General features: G+C 40.4%; 1 pseudogene; it reads left to right on the plus strand.

Annotated features, from left to right (window-relative positions):
- Positions 1-2590: 2590 nt before the first annotated feature.
- LOC147005672 (peptidyl-prolyl cis-trans isomerase D pseudogene) lies at positions 2591-10387 on the plus strand (annotated as a pseudogene).
- The last annotated feature ends 7498 nt before the right edge of the window (positions 10388-17885 follow it).

Genomic DNA, 17885 nt, shown 5'->3' on the forward strand with positions numbered 1-17885 from the left:
CTCTTAATTATTTAAGATTAGTCATAAGTTAAATAGGACAAAAATGGTGTTATAGTTTATTGCGTATATATTTAAGGAATTTGGGATAAGTTTATGGATCTAATTATGGAAAGGAGAATGAGGGAAAAGCCCATAACTGACAGTTTGCTTTTCATTCAAAACACAAGTCAAAGTGAAACGCATTCTCCGAGATTTATGCTAGTTGATCTTTTCTTAATAATTATCTTTCTGGTTATTTATTTATTGTCTTCTCTGCCTGAATTTGAGTCTTTAAAGTATTCTGGTTATGTCTCATTTGAGTATTTTAAAATATAAATTAAGAATATAAATTCACATATCAAAGAGACTTTATGTACTTTTGGGGGGAGGGCATGAGGAGTGGTTTCTAGCAATATTGACTTTATTTCACTGGATAGTATAATTGTGATAAGTGAACTTTACTGAGACCAGTGAGACTTGACTATAAAACTGAAGCAATAATAAAATATAAAATTGAAAGATAGGAAGGGAGCTAAGAAAAAACATCCCAGATTTACACAGTAGAACAATAGGACTATAGCCTGCCATGTAGATCTCACTTGTGTGAAAGGCAAGGAGTGAAACCTCCACAAGATTTGAGGACTTCTAGTTCATTTGTCCCAAAGTAGGCATGACATCAGTTTACCTGCCACAGGGTCCACACAGTGCTTCATCTGTCTGCTGTATAGACCCTATCATCAAAGCCTCTTGAAAACTACTAGTGTAATACTGAAGGAAAAATGAGTCAATGCATAGCAAGTGGTGTTGTCCACTCAACTTATTTCCTACGTGTGACTTGGAGAAGAAGAGAAGAAAAATGAGACCTAAAGGGATAACACTATTCTCTCCCAACTAGAGGAAAGGCCATGGAGCCTATGCCTGCATAGACAACATGGAGGAGGGAACCTGGGGACACTTAAAATGGAAGAAAGAATTAGATTGGGACCAAGAAGGCCAAAAGAAGGTTTTATGAGGTTGCAATATCCAGTTTGGCAGAGTCACTTCCAATAGGCAATATTTTCATCAGGAATCTGCATGCTTTTTCCAGTGTCCTGTGGAGTTTCTACAAGTCAAGAGTTTTATTGTTGGGAAACATTTTTGTTGAAAGCTCTTTAGCCTTATGCACCAAAATGAAATTCACTGTAGTTAGCCTGTGTGGGCCAGCACTCCTTGAAAGACAGGCGTCTTTTTCTCAGGCAGGCCTAAGTAGCATCCCATCGAGAACACTACTTGAGTTTTCTACACCCTAAAGCCATTTTACTGGAAGTGTTCCCCTCCCTATAGTAAGAACGAGAAATACAAGAGGAACTCACCATGATGCGGAACTTGCAAAAGATGTCCAGAAAGAAGACAAATGCTTTTGTAGGGTTGCAAATAAAAGGCTCCAGTTCTTCCAGTTGTTGTATATAAAGTCAGTACTAATTGGCTGAGTAAGTCTTTTGGGTCTTTTAATGAAAGCTTTGCTAAGTTTTCTCAGACTACTGGTATTCATGAGCTCAAGTGAAGAAGGCAGCTACCAGTTCCCAACCTCCATCAGATTTCCCAAAGTGCAAGCCTGTAACAGAGGGCAGTGAATTTCCAGAAATCTCAGCTCTTCAGAAGAATATCTTTCTCACTTTTGTCTAGGTGTCCCCGCACCTTAGCTGAAGGGGAAAGGACTGAGTAAGTCCATATGCTCAAATGCATTGTAGTAATCTGAAGCCCATGTCATTTGTCATATGATTCTGATGGTTGAAATAATTACTTAATGGAGATGCTGAGAAGATACAATAAGGTCAAGAGTGAAAACTTGACATTTATTAAAATAATGTTCAAAAGTTTCCCAGTGACCTGAACTGATTGTTTCTAAATGGATAATAGCTTGGATAGACACCAGACATTCTGGAAGACAAAGTTCTAGGGTTCCTGTAGAGCGAGGTGAGCTTCAGGAGCAGTTAGTGTGGGTTTCAGACACAAAGACAGCTTTCAAAATCATCCTACCCAGACCTAGTTTACAACTTCCTAAAACTTAGAATTTAATTTTTAATAAAGTAATGCCAGTAGGAAATATGGGTTTAAAATAAAATATTGCTAATAAAAAGCAAGTTTCTCACCCAATTGCCCCTTAAATCCAACAAAAGATGATGTCTTGATGAATTAAGCCTTATTTGTTATCTAGCATCTACCATTCTGTATTAATACAAGTATTTAGTTCATTGTACCTATTGCGCTAGATCCTCCCAAAGCTGTCATCACCACGTTTAGTGCCTTTGTGCGATAACTTCAAAATATATAAAACACTATTTTACAAGGCTACTAGCACTCTGTCCTTCTAATCCTTTACCCTATCCATCACTAAAGTGGATCTCTTGAGTCCTTCTATGAGCCCTCAAAATCTTCCTTCCTTCCCTTTCCCCTAGTTCTGTCATTTAAATCTTTACCTCTGTGTTTTTAAAGTCAATGACGTAGCACTCTTCTGTATGACCATAATTATCGAATGATTTATTTGTAAGTAGCATACAAGAGCTTAAAATTAATACCCAGTATATACCCAAGGTAGTTACATACATGCAAGTTATAAGACAAATGGAAGACAATGATTGCATTGTTTTTCTTAAATGGACTTTTGTTGTTTTTCCACACATTTATAACTGCCTATATTTTATTATAATTTTGCTCCTTCTAATGGTTTAAAACTGTACATGCTATTTATTAAGGGATCCCTTTACCAGGAATTCTCCATTCTTTTTAAATCTACATTAATTAACTTCCTATATTTGTGCTGATTTTATTACCCTTGGATTTTACTCTTAATTTTCTGTGTTAAATATCATGTTTTCTGAATGTTAAGAGTTCTTTCTCTGGAATTACTTGATGGACTTGGGTACATTGTTCATTTCCCTTAAACGGGGCTGCTCCAATGTGCATGGAACCTTAGATGAGCTTTAAACAAATTATTTAATTAGAATAGTATTATAAGGTACCCGGCATGTCCTGGTGTGATCATTTGTGGTCATGGCAATTAAGAGAAGGGGGTTTGAGTATGATGAATTTGAGGCAATCAGGCTACATAGCAAAATTTTGTCTTGAAGAATAAATTATTTTTTTAAATGACAAGTATAAAAGCATTATATAACTCATGATCCCATATTGGGATACAGTATTCTGCTGAAAACAACTTAAAATAATGAAGATGAGATCATAATATTTATTATTTTGTGAGTATATAAAAATTCTTCATAGTGTCTGATCCCAATCTTGATTGGTAACTACACCATTTTTGAATAATTTTATACTCCTACCACAAAAGAAAAAAATATGTTTATAATGTCAAGTGCTTAGGAACATGTGGTCACTGAAGACAATGTGGTCACTGAAGACAGACACGTATCTATGTGTCTGTATTGTTTTTGTAGTACCACTTATTAGATTCTGCTTATATAGTCCATCGTGACTCTAAATATCAGCATCCAGTGAGTTCTTCAGATGTTGTGGTTTTGTTTCATTCATGATGGCCACACATATATATAAGCAGAGCTTGCAGGAGAATATAAGCAAAAATTTATGTTCTGATTATATCATATTTACCACTTAGAATTTTACAACATGGAGTAACATGTGTTATAAACAATGCTTTCTTAATGGTATAGTTGCTATGTTCCCAGAGAAAAGTTCTTTTAATATTAACCAGACCCTTCTCTTCCACTCACTGTCACCAGTAGAGAGGACTATAAAGAGTAGCCATACTGGTACAAGCAATGTTTCAGAGTAGACAGAGCTTTGGCTAATCTGGGAATATATGACATAAGTGTATCCACAGAAGCAGATAGGAGACATCAGTGGGAATAAACCACTGCTGTTGCAGAGAAAAGGTGCTGAGCACCTGGAAGAAAATGGCACAGCTACCACAAAGACTGCCTATGTGGTAGCTGCCCTGGGGAATGGCTGAGGGCTCAAATGAATAAAGAATGCTGTCTCCTCATTTGCCTTTGAGTTCTGCACTTTGGTGTTGGAGATCAGAGGTAATATGAAAAAATAAAGCTGGAAGAGAACTGTCTTATGGGACCAAGTAAGGACAGGTGTAGACTTGTATATGATATATGTATTTGTGGCAGTTTAAATGAGAATGTTAGCATAGACTCAGATATTTAGTCCCTATTTGGGAAAGATTAGGTGTGTCCTGGTGAGAAGAGGCATGCCACTTGGAGTGGACTTTGAGCTTTCAAAGCTCATACTCTGTCCATGTGTGTGTATGTCTCCAAAGTTGTAGATAAGATGTAACCTGTTAGCTACTGCCGCTGTGCCTTCCTGCCTAATGCCACCACAATCCCCACCATGATGATCATGAACTTACTCTCTGAAGCTGTAAGCAAGCCACAAATGAAATGTTTTAATGCTTTCTTTTATAAAACAAAACAAAATATTTTACATGCACCTCTATCATGATGTGACACCCTCTCTGCACTCATGAGAGGCCAAATCAACAGACTACCTATTTAGAATTTGACTCTCTAAAACTGTGAATGAAATAAATCTTTTATCTTACAGGTTATACTTCCTTGGGTATTGTGTTGTAGTAGTGCAGAGCTGGCTGACAGAGAAATTCAACATGCCAGGCTTGGTGGATCACACCTTTAAACCCAGCACTTGGGAGGCAGAGGCAGACAGATATCGAGTTCGAGGCCAGCCTGGTCTACAGAGTGAGTTCCGGGACAGCCGGGTCTACACAGAGAAACCCTGTCTTGAAATACCAAAATAAAAATAAAAATAAAAATAAAAAGAAATTCAACAAATGCCAATGTCATCTTGGCAGCTAGTCTCCATGGTTCTGTGAAAGAAATATAGCACTCATCAGTAGGAACCCTACTGGAACCAGGGCTTGACCAAAGATCTGAAGATAACACTGTGAGGTGAGTCATCAGTTCCTTGAGGACATCTGGTCAACACTGAGCATAGTGGAGGAGGGAGGGTAGATCTAGTCTAACTGATGGTGATAATGCTAATGTTAGTCAGATTTCTCAATTTATTAATACTATTTTAAATTTCTCTCTATTAGTGATTCTCAATATCTTGTCTTTATTCCTGTTTACTGGTATTTTATGATAAGTCTAAAGGTATATATATACAGGTGGATGTGTATACAGAAACTTAGTAGCTAATTGTTCTGAGTATTCAGCTGGCTTCTTAATGTTAAGACTCATCTCATTTAATTCTGAAAGTCCCTTGTGATATTTCTGTGAAGATTTCTTTCTCCTTCTTGTTCTTTCTCTTCCAGTCTTGTTAATCAGAAGTGAGGCTGCCTGGAATTTCTTGTGTATCTTATCTTTCCCTTTCATATCTCACATCTCCTTTTCTTTGCTCTATTATTTAACTTTCCTAAACCTCTTTGAACTTTAGGGTCATAAGATTTTGTTGTTGTTCTATTTTATTTTATTTTATTTTATCTTCAATTGTACATTGTTTTCCTCTCAAACTCTAGTAAAATGGTCTTTGGTTTCCAAAACAGTGAGCTACAGATCAATCAAGAAAGACATCCATTGTTGATCTCTGATTTCTACATGTGTGGGCAAATGCACACACTGTGCTCACAATCTTCATGAATATATAAGCACATACACACACTAACCTAAGTGCACACACATGCACGAGCAAGCACACTCACACCCACAGAGCTGCAGGAATCCAGCCCAGGAGAGGGGCAGTGGTTTTGAGGCCCTCTTGCCAATGAGGTTCCCAGCACCTTCAGTGAAGAAGCTAAACCCATCCCCAGCAGCCAAGCCGTCCAACCCCAAGAACCTGCTGTTCTTCTTTGATGTAGACATTGGTGAGGAGGGAACTGGCCAAATCATTTTAGAATTGTTTGCATATATTGTTCTCAAAACTGTAGAAAAAAAATTGTGCATTGTATGTAGGAGAAAAAAAGCATTGAATCCAGAACTGGGAAACCTCTCCATTTTAAATGACCTGTCTACCAAATCATTAAGAAATTTATGATTCAGGGTGGAAACATCTCAGATCAGAATGGGACAGATGGAGAAAGTATTTATGGTGAAAAAGTTGAAGATAAAAAATTTCATTATAAGCATGATCAGGAGGGTTTGCTGAGCATGGCAAATGCTGACCCCAATGAAAATGGTTCTCAGTTCTTTATCACAACAGTTCTGACTCCTCATTTGGATGGGAAACATGTTGTGTTTGGTCAAGTAATTAAAGGACTGGGTGTGGCAAGGATGCTAGAAAATGTAGAACCGAGGAGTGACAACCTGTCAAACTGTGTGTTATTGCAGAATGTGGAGGACGGAAAGAAGGGGATGACCCACAAAGATGGCTCTGACGATAGTCATACAGATTTCACTGAGGATGCAGGTACAGATTTAAAATATGGAGATAAAATTTTATTAATATCTGAAGACTTAGAAAACATTGGAAATTCAAGTCTCAGAACTGGGATGTGTCTATTAAAACACTGCGAAGGGTTTAAGGTGCTTGGATAGTTCAAAGGTTATTATTGAGAAAGCAGGTTCATCCAGACTGCAGCCTGTAGCCTTAGGCTGTGTGCTGTGTGCCTGTAAATTGAAGGTGTCAGATTGGCATGGGGCAACCGACAGATGTTTGGAGGTTCCTGAAATGCACCTGTCAAACACCAAAGCAGTATCCCAAAAATCCAGGATGGCAAGGATTAAGGTGGTATGATCAAGGAGTGGCTGGTCCTAAGACAGCGCAGGAGATAGCCCAGGAGATAAAGCTATCCCGGCAGAATTGCTTAGAGTTAAACAAATGATAAAGGCACAGAAAGATAAAGAGAAGGCAGTGTATGCAAAAGTGATTGCTTAATAAGGGTTAAAAGTTCCTTAAATACTGTAGTACATTGCTTATATAAGGGATAATGTGAGTTACTGTCTACATAATCCCTGATGTGTTTCCCTTGATTATCTGTCATTGTTTACAAAGAAATGCTGATACAGGTTCCTTCTTAATAAAGATTTATGAGATAATTAAAACAAAAAAAAGCTCAGTTACCTTCTAACCTAGTGTTCTTTCCAGTAACTCACCTCCTTCAGGATGCTGCTGTTTCAGTGGACAAATTGCTATTCTCAGCAGAATGTCCTTTCTTTAGAACAAAGGCCACCTAAATACTGGTGTGTTTTTGTTGTTGTTGTTTTGTGTTTTAATTACCAATTCTAACAACTGCAGTTTGGGGAATGAATCCTTTAAGTAAATTTCTCAATTAAAATAAAAAACTACAATATTAATAAATAATATTTTAAAACTCAGACAGTTGGAGTGGGTCACTAGACAAGTGATTGCACTTATTTATTCACTTTTTTATCCCTTTTCCCTAGGAGTGTGCATGTGTTCCTATGTGTCTGCACAAACTCGTATTTCTCTCTGTGTGTTGATGGGGAATGTGACGCCTGAGCATTTCTGGGCTCACTGAATGGGTTTGCTTTAAAAGAAATAGTTGACCTGGAAAGTCTACACGGTGCCTCCTGGAAGCCTGCATACACACATCCAATGTTACTAACTTCCATCCTTTACATCAACAGATCACTCAGAAGTGTCTTCTAACACCTCGACAACAGGGACTTGACCCAAGTACCCTTGTCCTAGTTGGGCTGACAGCACTGGCAGCCTGATGCCAACTGCCCATCAAAAAACAAAACAAAACAAAAACCTCTCACGAGGTTTTCAAAACATATAAGCATGTCAGGCTGGTGCAGGGAGTCAGTATTTTTGGAAGAAAACAGTCCATAATCGCTGTCTACATTTCAGATTCTCAGTCCATTGCTTTCCTCCAAAACATTAAAACTAGATTGACAAATCACACTGTCTCAAGCCACCTTTCCAGTGTCCACTGCCAGACCCTGGAGCCTGCAGGCTACTTTTCTCTGACATCACCTGGCTGCTATTGTTTTGCTGATAAAGGACACTCCAGGGAGACTGAAAAGCTAGAAGGGTGAGAACCGGCTTCTGTTTCCTGTTTGCTTGCTGTGGGTGTTAGCATGACTCAGTAACAATGCTGCATGCCAATCTCTCATTTCCTGCACCACCCCCAACCCCGAACTGCCCTCGGGTTCTCAGTGCAGAGGTTCAACTTAGTTCTTTTGAGCTCATCTTCCTCACTTACAGGGCAGCAGCAGCTCCACTAAAGCAGGTTCCCTCTGGGACTCTCAGCTCCTTAGGGCCCTTTCTCTGAGCTGCAGGTATCAGGATCAGGTGAGAGGCACCCAGCACTCAGAGGTGGAGCCCCTCCCCTTTGCTTCCTGGCCCCCAGGGAAGGAGTTATTTCAGCAGCTACCTTCTCTGTACTTTCTTTATCCTTTCTTTTTTAGTTCTCCAAATCCTGTTTTCCCAACTCCTATATCAAAGTTTCCCTGTGAACTAACTTTACCTTTGCTGTTCTCCAGACTGCGATAGTTCAATCAGCAAACATTGGCATATTGCCAAACCCAGCGGCTGTCAGCCTTTTTCTCATTCCACAGCCTTCCTCTGCCTCACATTACATTTCTGACTACTCGCCCATGGAGTCAGGGCTCTGTTCTTTCTTGCTTCCTCGGCTATACTCCATCTATCCCAGCTCAGTCTCCCGAGTGCCGACCTCTTCCTTCAGCCACCCATTACATCTAGGCTTTTCCCAGCTTCAGTTGCTTCCTGAGAATTCTAGCTCTCGGATTTTCATTCTGGTCTTCAGAACTCACTCTTGTGACAGTGGCAAGAAGGACATTTCTATCACAATGTCCCCTAGGCTTTCCACTCTCAATAGCTTCCAAATAAATCTTATCTTCCTTGTTCACTGTTCCCTCCTGTGCTTACCATCTGCCTCACTGTCCAAGGCAAAAAATGAGATTCCTTTGGCCATCTTGTCCTGCCCCACCAAGTTCTAACTCCTGTGTCCTACACATACCATAGTTCATACAATGAGAATTACCACTTATCAAAGGTCTTGGCATGTTCCAAAGGTATGTATCAACTCATTTAATCCTCACAGCAATAACTAAAAGGAGCAAGCTGTCCTTTCTTTTATGAATAAACCAACATGCAGAGTGTTACTTGGCTTGCCTAGTTATATCCATAATGACTCACAGCTGGGATTTGGATCTAGGGAGGCAGATCACAACCTTTTGATTGACAGGTTCTCAAGCACCTTGGTTGCTTCTAGATGGCCTGAATTCACTTGAAGATTTCTACAGAGCGTTGCTGTCCTTCAGTCCTCAGCCTTGTGCCTCCTGCACTCAGCACAGGACATGCTTATTACCATCACCAATTTATCTGCCATCCATCAAATAATCCAGACTGATTGAGTATACTTTCTGAAGTCAGAATCAGCTATTCCCACTTAAAGTCCTCACTGGCCAGGCCCCAGAGAGTTGGCCTCTGATGACTGTTCATGCTTTACCTCTCGGGTTGTCTTCCTCTGAACTCCTTCACATCTTCATGTGCTGCAGGAAATTGCACTTCCTGGAACCCGGGCTGATTTCCCTTAGTCTTGCATCTTCCAATCTGAGGCTGCGTCTCTGGAATAGCCCCCGTTCTAGTGCTTGTCTTTTCCTTGTCTCATCTTCGTTATTATCTTCTACTGCTCCAAAGAGACCTTTTTATATCCTTACCTGCCTCCTTCCCATGGCAGAGGTCTTCCTCTTTGCCTATACATAGATCGCATATTGTAAGGTAGAAATTTTAAGTTTGGCCCCCTAGACCATGTTGGAGCCAAGAAAGAAAAATAGTTGGTCCCTGAAGTAGCCTGTTCTGAGAACTGGCTGACCACAGAACAGGTAATTACACAAGCTGGTTCAGTGACTCTGATCCAGGAACTAGCCAACCACAAAAGTTAGATTAAAATCTTGAGAACAATCTTGAGAACCAGGGAGTCTTCCCTTGTTATTTTTTTGTACCCCATTGTGACTTTTCACTGGTATTCTCGGTATTTTCCAATAACGGCCTCCCTACCCCCTTGGGTTGTGTTTTTTTCCTTTAAATACCCCCTCTCCCAGTTACTCGGAGCCCACACAGTTCTCTACCCGTGCATGGTGTGCGACTGTGGGCTCCAGAGTGTGCCTGGAATAAAAGTCCTCTTGCAGTTTGCATCAAGACTATTTCTCATGAGTGATTTGGGGTGTCGCCTCTCCTGAGTCAGAACGTGGGGGAGTCCTCAAGTTGTGGGTCTTTCAATGTCACAAATGTACTTTGTTCACGTGTCTTCCTCCATGAGCAGTGGACATCTTAAGAGTAGTAGAGATTCTTTTTCTTCTTTGTTTTTACCTCCAGCACAGGGACTAGAGCAAGGTAAATATTTGGTTCCTAGTACTCTCTGTCTACTGGAGTCCAGTGGTCAGAGCCTGGTGTAGGGTATTCTGTTGGGCACATATGTAACAGCTGAAGAATACTTCCTAAAGACAATCAATCACATAGCAGAATTACCTGGAGAAAACCAACAACAACAACAAAAACTTTGCAAAATGTTGTGACTTGCAATACGGCTGCAAAGACCCTACCAAAAAGCAAAGGGAAGAAAGAGAAACTAGCCTTTCACCCAAGGCTGAGTACTAATCAGCTCCTTCTGTTTTGTCTTCTAAGATAAAAGAATCACACTGTGCAGAGTAATCATCTGGCTTCCTTGTGCATGCTTGTTCTTTACTTCATTATGCATAGAATTTACAAGGTGCTTTCTGCTTCCTTTCCATTTCAAATAGTTGGTTTGAAATTTTAGCGAAGGTACACACTAATTATCAGCTTTCTATACAGAAAATATTAATTTAGAAACCAGCGTGAGGCACAAACAGCCACGTATTCCTACGACAGAATGAGGCATTGCAAGCCTTTTGGAGGAGAGAGAGATGGATCAGGGAGATTGGGATCTGTTCTAAGGGTCTCTGTAAAGCACATTTGTTAGTGGCTTGTAACCACTGCCCCTTCTGGTAGTTGCTGGACAGAATGAGCTGCCCAGCATGGTTTATACATAAGAGGAAGAGAATTCATATTAAAGAAGGAATGTGGTTGTGAGCAGCAGAATGATTAGCATTCTATGCTAAGCCAACTGCTGGAGTCTTCTCTTGTAGGGCAAGCACAAATGGTGTGACATTTTTTATCATCACACCTTGTGGTTAATGATGAGGAAAGAGGCATCCTGAAAGCCTGACACATCTATTGGGTCTGTTCCTTCCAAACCACGGGACTGCCCTTGGGAGGCCTGAGTGATAAGGAGAAGGGGAGATGAGAGAGTTCTAGCTCTTCCCACATACCTGCTGGAAGATGTGAGCCAACTTACCCATTCTGGCCCTCTGCTTATTCATCTCTGTAATGTGGATAATAATTCCTACTTCCCAGCAGGGCTCAGGGATAAAGGATTAGAGGCACAAAAGCAAAGTTTCTGGAAGAAGCACAAACAAAGGAAGCTATTATTGTACTTTTCTTGGCCCAAAAGGAGGGAGCTGCAGTGCCCCAAATTTCTTAGCAGAAAGATCTGCGTCTGGCTTTTGAGAAGCTCCTCAGCCAAGGAAAAATCCCTGTAGAGCATTCCTGATGGTGTTCTAGGGGATGCTAAGGTGAGTGCTTAATATTTCATAAGACCCCGACTTTAGGTACAGGGAACTTTCGGGATAGCATTTGAAAATGTAAATAAAAAAATATCTAATGGAAAAAAAAAGACCCCAAACACTAATGCTCATCTATAGCTCATGTTGTTCACACTCTTATTCTTGGCTCTTAGTCTAGTAGTCCTTTACCCAGGAAATTTTTCTGTGCTGGAGAGAGTTGATGTGGAATGTAGGTTTCAATTTCGTCCAGGTTACCCAGCTATGAAGAAACAAAGTCAGGTGTACAGTATACCAGTTGCCAACTGACATTTCAAAGGTCTACATCCCACTAGGGATGTTGGCAAAGCTATTTGAAGAATTTTGTTCTTAAAATATTTAAGAAAAGATACTATGACAACTTCCATAAAAATGTCATTTATTTTCGTGTGGTCATGGACTAGGTGGCTTAAACAATGAAAACGAAACCTGATTTTTCACCATCCTGGAGGACAGGAAGTCCACGACCAGGCTCTGGCAGATATACTGTCTGCTGTGGGCCATCTTGCTATCTGATGACAAAGAGTTGGAAGGGAAGAGAGACCATGTTTTATGAGACAGAGGTGTCTTTTACGAGAGTGCTAAGCTCACGCAGGGTGTCTCTATATTCACATTCTGCTTATCTCACAAAGGTCTCATCTTCAAATCTCATGGAATGAGACTTTGGCCTAGGAATTTGAAGATCACACAAACAAAAAGTTTATTACATGGTGCAGCTCTTCAAAGGCTGAGCAACACTTTACAGCAGAAACCTATGAAGTTATGTAATTATAGCTCTCCATTCAAATTAAAAAAAAAATCCTGTCTTTGCAATCACTGTTGTTTCTGGGAAGCTAAGAGAGCATCAGCAAATGGAAGAATTTTAGAGCTATTAAGAATTAAAGTACAAAGACAACAGGTTGGGAAATTAGGTGCAACTCAGACATCTCCATATTTAACTTCCTGTGAATACGACTATTAAGTCCCACTGCTGCTTGAGGCCATTAAGTCTTTTCCTATTATCCTAGAGATGTTACTGCTTAGATCCCTCCTGAAATGTATGCAAAAGAAGGAGAGCAAATGTGGCAAGTCAAACAATCCTTACTCCATATGTGAGCTTTCCCACAAGCCCCTTCCAAGTGCTCACTGGCTATCAGAAATATAGGGCCACCTAGAACTAATGAGGCCTTTCTACTAAATAGGACACAGTGAGCCTCCAATAGCCAATACTCAGTAGGCATACGCTCTGTATTAAGTGTCCATCTATGAAGGAGTGGGAGGCAAGTTCACAATCAAACTAAGAGGCAAAGGAATGCATGTATGGTAGTATAATTGAAGCTTTTGTGATGGGAGCTAATATCCCATCTTCTACCTATCGACCAAAGAAACCGTGGAGAAGAAAAATAACTCGATGTAAAGTTCACAACAGTCATGAACACAGATCCAGGAATAACATCTTTGAACACAGCTCCTGAATGGTGGCTACTCCATTGCTTATTGCCCCTTGGGTAACCAAATTCCCAGAAAACCAAAACAGTGTCTTCTTGCCATGGTCAGTTCTGTCTAGGTCACTTCCCCTGAGAGCCAGGCCCAGAAACCTTGCACTGAGACCTTGAAATACCCTCACCTGACAAGAGACGCTCATGCCCTCATCAGTGCACATCCTGATGAAAGCTGACCCTTTCAAGGGCAAGAAATTCTGAGCACCCTAAAAAATGCAGGGTCGTCATAACCCCAAGATTCTCTTCTGGAGTAAAACAAGCCATTTTCTGCCCAGAAATGGTAAAAATAACTAGCAAGTCTAAGTGTTGGCTTAAATGCTAGGTGTCAAAGAAAGGAAACATAGCAAGATTCCAAGGAGTGCTGCTGGGGTTACTCTGTTCCCATTTAGTATCAGGGTAACAAGCTGTGTAGGCAAGTCAGTGACAAGAACTAGGACACTACAGAATAAAAACATAAAAACACGAAAAATCCTCCAGTAAAATATATGTTCGAATTTGTTTTAACTCTGCCCCTTCCCTTTTGGAAAAACTAGTAACATCCTTAGGAGCCTTATTTGAGGACCTTTCTTCAGAGCCTAGTAATGTTTATGAATATAAATGTCTATTCAGGATACTTGTCTAGTGGATTTCTTTCTTGTGGCCAACTATTGTAAAATGATTCATTCCTGAAAATTGCCTTTCTTGACAGAAAGTTCGCACACATCCTACCACTGCCCTCCATCCATTATCTGACACTAAAACAGAAAATTTGATGTATTGTGATGTAAATAGAAAGGTCAGTCATGTCTATCGTGACCAGAGGAGTGGGGCTTGTCAGAGAACTGGTCATGTTCCTTTCCTGATGTTCCGAGTCACCTCACCAGGCATAGTTATTTCCTAACTTTGCTAAAGAGGTGATAAGATCCTTGCCATTTTCTGGGCAAAGAAGATGAGGCATCCACGGATGACTCCTGGTTCTGAGAGAATAATTGACTAGTGGGAAGTGAGATGAAGCCCTGTCCTCACAGGATGTCCACAGGTGAAGGGTCCTGGGCTCTCTGGGTCCTCTCTTTGCTTTCTGCTGCTGCTGCTCCAATCACCACCATATGTGGTATCTACTCTGTAATAAGCATGTGTGTGGCGTGTGTGTGTGTGTGTGTGTGTGTGTGTGTGTGTGAGTGAATCATTACAGACTGGCCCCCCAGTCTGCTCCCTACACTGCATTTGGAATGCATTTACATGTATATCCCCTCTTTGAGAACACTAAAATGGCAGTATCATCCTGGTGAGATATAATCCCTAGTAAGACAGGGGATAGAAAAAGAACCATATGTGTGTGAAAGAGCTTGACCATACTTCTGAAGTAATATCAGAGAAAAAAACGAATGAATCTTTTTTCTAAGATTCTAAGGAAGCAAAATGGAGAAACAGATGTAAACTATTGCTCAGGGGCAATAGGATAGAGAATGTGGAGTAAGTCCAAGGGAAAAGGGTATGTATGGCAGGCAGGCAAAAGTGCTGAACTAGGGGTGAGACCAAGGTCAGATACTTGAAATTCTAGGTATGCAAGATTCAGACTCTCATTCTCTGGAAATGCAAGGCATCCAGATGTCTGCCTAGTATGTCCAAACCAAACAGTATGATTTTATGAAATCTGTTGTTAGGAGCTAAGCTGTGTCTTCCCTGAATTCACATATTGAACTTCTAATGCCCAGGCTCTTAGAAGGAATTGAATTTTGAGAAATGGCCTTTCCAAGGGTAATTCAGTAAAATTAGGTCAAAGGCAAATGCTTGTGCCATATTTTTTTTATTACATCTTTTCCTCAATTACATTTCCAATGCTATCCCAAAAGTCCCCCATACCCTCCCCCCTACTTCCCTACCACCCATTCCCATTTTTTTGGCCCTGGCGTTCCCCTGTACTGGGGCATATAAAGTTTGCATGTCCAATGGGCCTCTCTTTCCAGTGATGGCCGGCTAGGCCATCTTTTGATACATATGCTTGTGCCATATTTTAAGCAGTTGAGAGAAATAGCTGTGGATTTACTCTAACGCTTGTATTATGTTAATTGGGTTCCAAAATTTGCATGAGAATCCCCAGCATGTAAGACTCTGAGGGTCCCTGCTCACAGTTGGTTTGGATTGGTAAATAAAGTTGCTGGAGGCCAATGGCTGGGCAGGGAGGGAGACAGAGGCAAGACTTTAGGATTCACAGGCAAGGGAACAGAGAGAGGATGGAGGAGAAAGATTTGCCCTGGAGGGAAAGGAGAAAGACCAGGCCTGAGAAGTGTAGGACAGAGAGACTGTCAACATGTAAGAGTCGGGTATCCTGGCCCAGAAGGGTTGCAAGCCTAGGGTATGGGGCGGCTAGGATGGAATATAGGTTTTAATAAGTAATAATTCAGGAATATCATAGGGGAGAGTTTCATGGAAGTTTGGAAGTGTCCAGCCATTGAGCTCTTTAAGGCATATTAAAACAAAAGGCTGCGTGTGTGTCTTTTATTCAGGAACCCAGAACATTGGGGTAGGTAGAGAAGAACAAGGCCAGGCAATTTGAGCAGGAGTAACTGGCCTACCACAACAGGAAATAATAGAATACAGTTGTGCTATTGAGTTATTTTATGATGATATAGTTCTAGATGAATTTTCTGTCCTGTGTTATTCAATGAACTATGGAGTATCCACTGTACTTACTTAGCTTTTGGAGTGACCACTGCATTAATTCAACAGGCAAGAAATATGAGCTGTACTCAACAGGCTAAGGAATGTCTACTACATTTATTCAAAAGTCTGGGGAGTAGCCACTGCACATATTCAACAGTCTTGGGAATATCCACTGCATTTATTCAACAGGATTTAGAGTGTCCACTGCACTCATTAAACAGAAGAGTGACCAGTGCATTCTTTCAATAGGCTAGCAAGTACCCACTGAATGGACTCAACGGACAAGGGATTTATTTAACAGGCCAAGGAATGAATCTCCATTGTGTTTTGAGAAGGAACTTATACAGAAAACCCATGCCCTGTCACACAGTGTCCAGTCTATGCTGTGACAGTGACTAGTGAAATGTGAGATTTATGCTGAAAGACATCCATGATTTTAGCAGAACATAAGCATACAGGTCCTAAACTTAATCTCAGAAAGAGTCCCACAACAAAACACTTGTTAACCAAATAATTAATGTGCGTTGCCAATAACACACACAGCATGCAACATATTTTGATATATATAATAGAACATGATAGAACATCTAAGTGGAACCAACTAACCTGTATGTCACCTTACATACCATTTCCTATGGTAAGAATATTTAAAATCCCTCCCTCCCTCTTTTTTTCTTTACATTTAGGTTTTAAAATGTAGGTTTTATTTTAAAGTAGAGATCACAATTAAGACCACAGGATTAGTCCAATTAAGAAAAATATATGATCTCATCACAAACCTTTGGGGACAGGTAACAAAGTGGTAAATGTGATTAGCTTTGGCATTCAGAAGAATTTTGTACAGTGTTGTTTGGCCAAGTCTTACAATTTATGCCAGGCTGACTTCCAGCTTGCAGTTCTGCTGCCCACTGAAGGTGCTGGGATTAGAGATGTGTGCCTCCACAGCTAGCTTACATGCTCCATTGTGTTTTTCAGAATCTTCCATGTTCTCTATAGAGAGGATGTATGGCTTTGACACCAGAAGAGATTGCTAGCAGTTACAATATTGTTCCCAGGGAAGCAGTAAGGAATTTATGTTTTTGAAATCCTTTCTTTATCATCTTATGATGATGCCTATCAAATCTACCTAAAGTGCAGTGACCACAATGATTAAGCAACCTGACTGTGAGTAAACATGACAGGTTAATGTCAACTCAGTTAGCAAACTTGAAGAGTGTATTTGATGGCCTGGATTTTGCCAATAGGAGTATATAAAAGTGCAAAGGGATGCAGGCGCTAAGGAGGTACCTGCTCTCTGTCTCTTTGTGTCTTTGTTCTTAAAATCTGTCTCTGTCTCTGTCTCTCTGTCTCTCTGTCTCTGTCTCTCTGTCTCTGTCTCTGTCTCTCTGTCTCTGTCTCTCTCTGTCTCTCTCTCTGTCTCTGTCTCTCTCTCTCTGTCTCTCTCTCTGTCTCTGTCTCTCTCTCTGTCTCTGTCTCTGTCTCTCTCTGTGTGTGTGTGTCTATGTGTCTATGTGTCTATGTGCCTGTGTGTGTGTGTGTGTGTGTCTATGTGTCTATGTGCCTGTGTGTGTGTGTGTGTGTGTGTGTGTGTGTGTGTGTGAGATACTATGGCTTGAACCCAGGGCAAGTTCTCTGTCACTGAGTCCCATACCCTACCCTCTTGCTTCTCTTTTATTTAATTAATCTGTGTTCCATATTATTTAACTCACTCCTATGTTACATTGCTTTTGATAAAGTATTCTGAATAGGAATTAATCACTACTTGGTGCCCATATTTCTTGAACAGTGTTTCTAGGATATAAAAGCATTTGTGTTGGTCCTTTTATGACTCCTTTCAGTAAGTGAAGTGCTATCTCTTGGTGTGAGTCTTGTAATAGAGATTATTAGTGTCTTGTGTAGATCATATCTACATTTTTATGTCTGTAATCACACATCAATAACATAATTTCAAGAATCCTCCCTACTCCCTATATTCTATAAAAAGATAAACTTAATTCTTTTATTTTTGTGTGAATTTTTATTTTGCATTTTCATTTTTAGGTGCATCAGTGCACTTAAAAACCTCACATCACAAGATTCAGTTAACATGAAAATAGCAGTGTGCACACACAGACATTTAAAGCCAAGGGGCACTGCACAAAGAATTTCTGTGTTCTCGTGCCTTGTGAATAAAAGGAAAACCCATGAAAAGGCC

Source organism: Mus caroli, unplaced genomic scaffold (genome assembly GCF_978045245.1).
Source record: "Mus caroli unplaced genomic scaffold, Mus_caroli_1 scaffold_3, whole genome shotgun sequence".
NCBI lineage: Eukaryota > Metazoa > Chordata > Mammalia > Rodentia > Muridae > Mus > Mus caroli.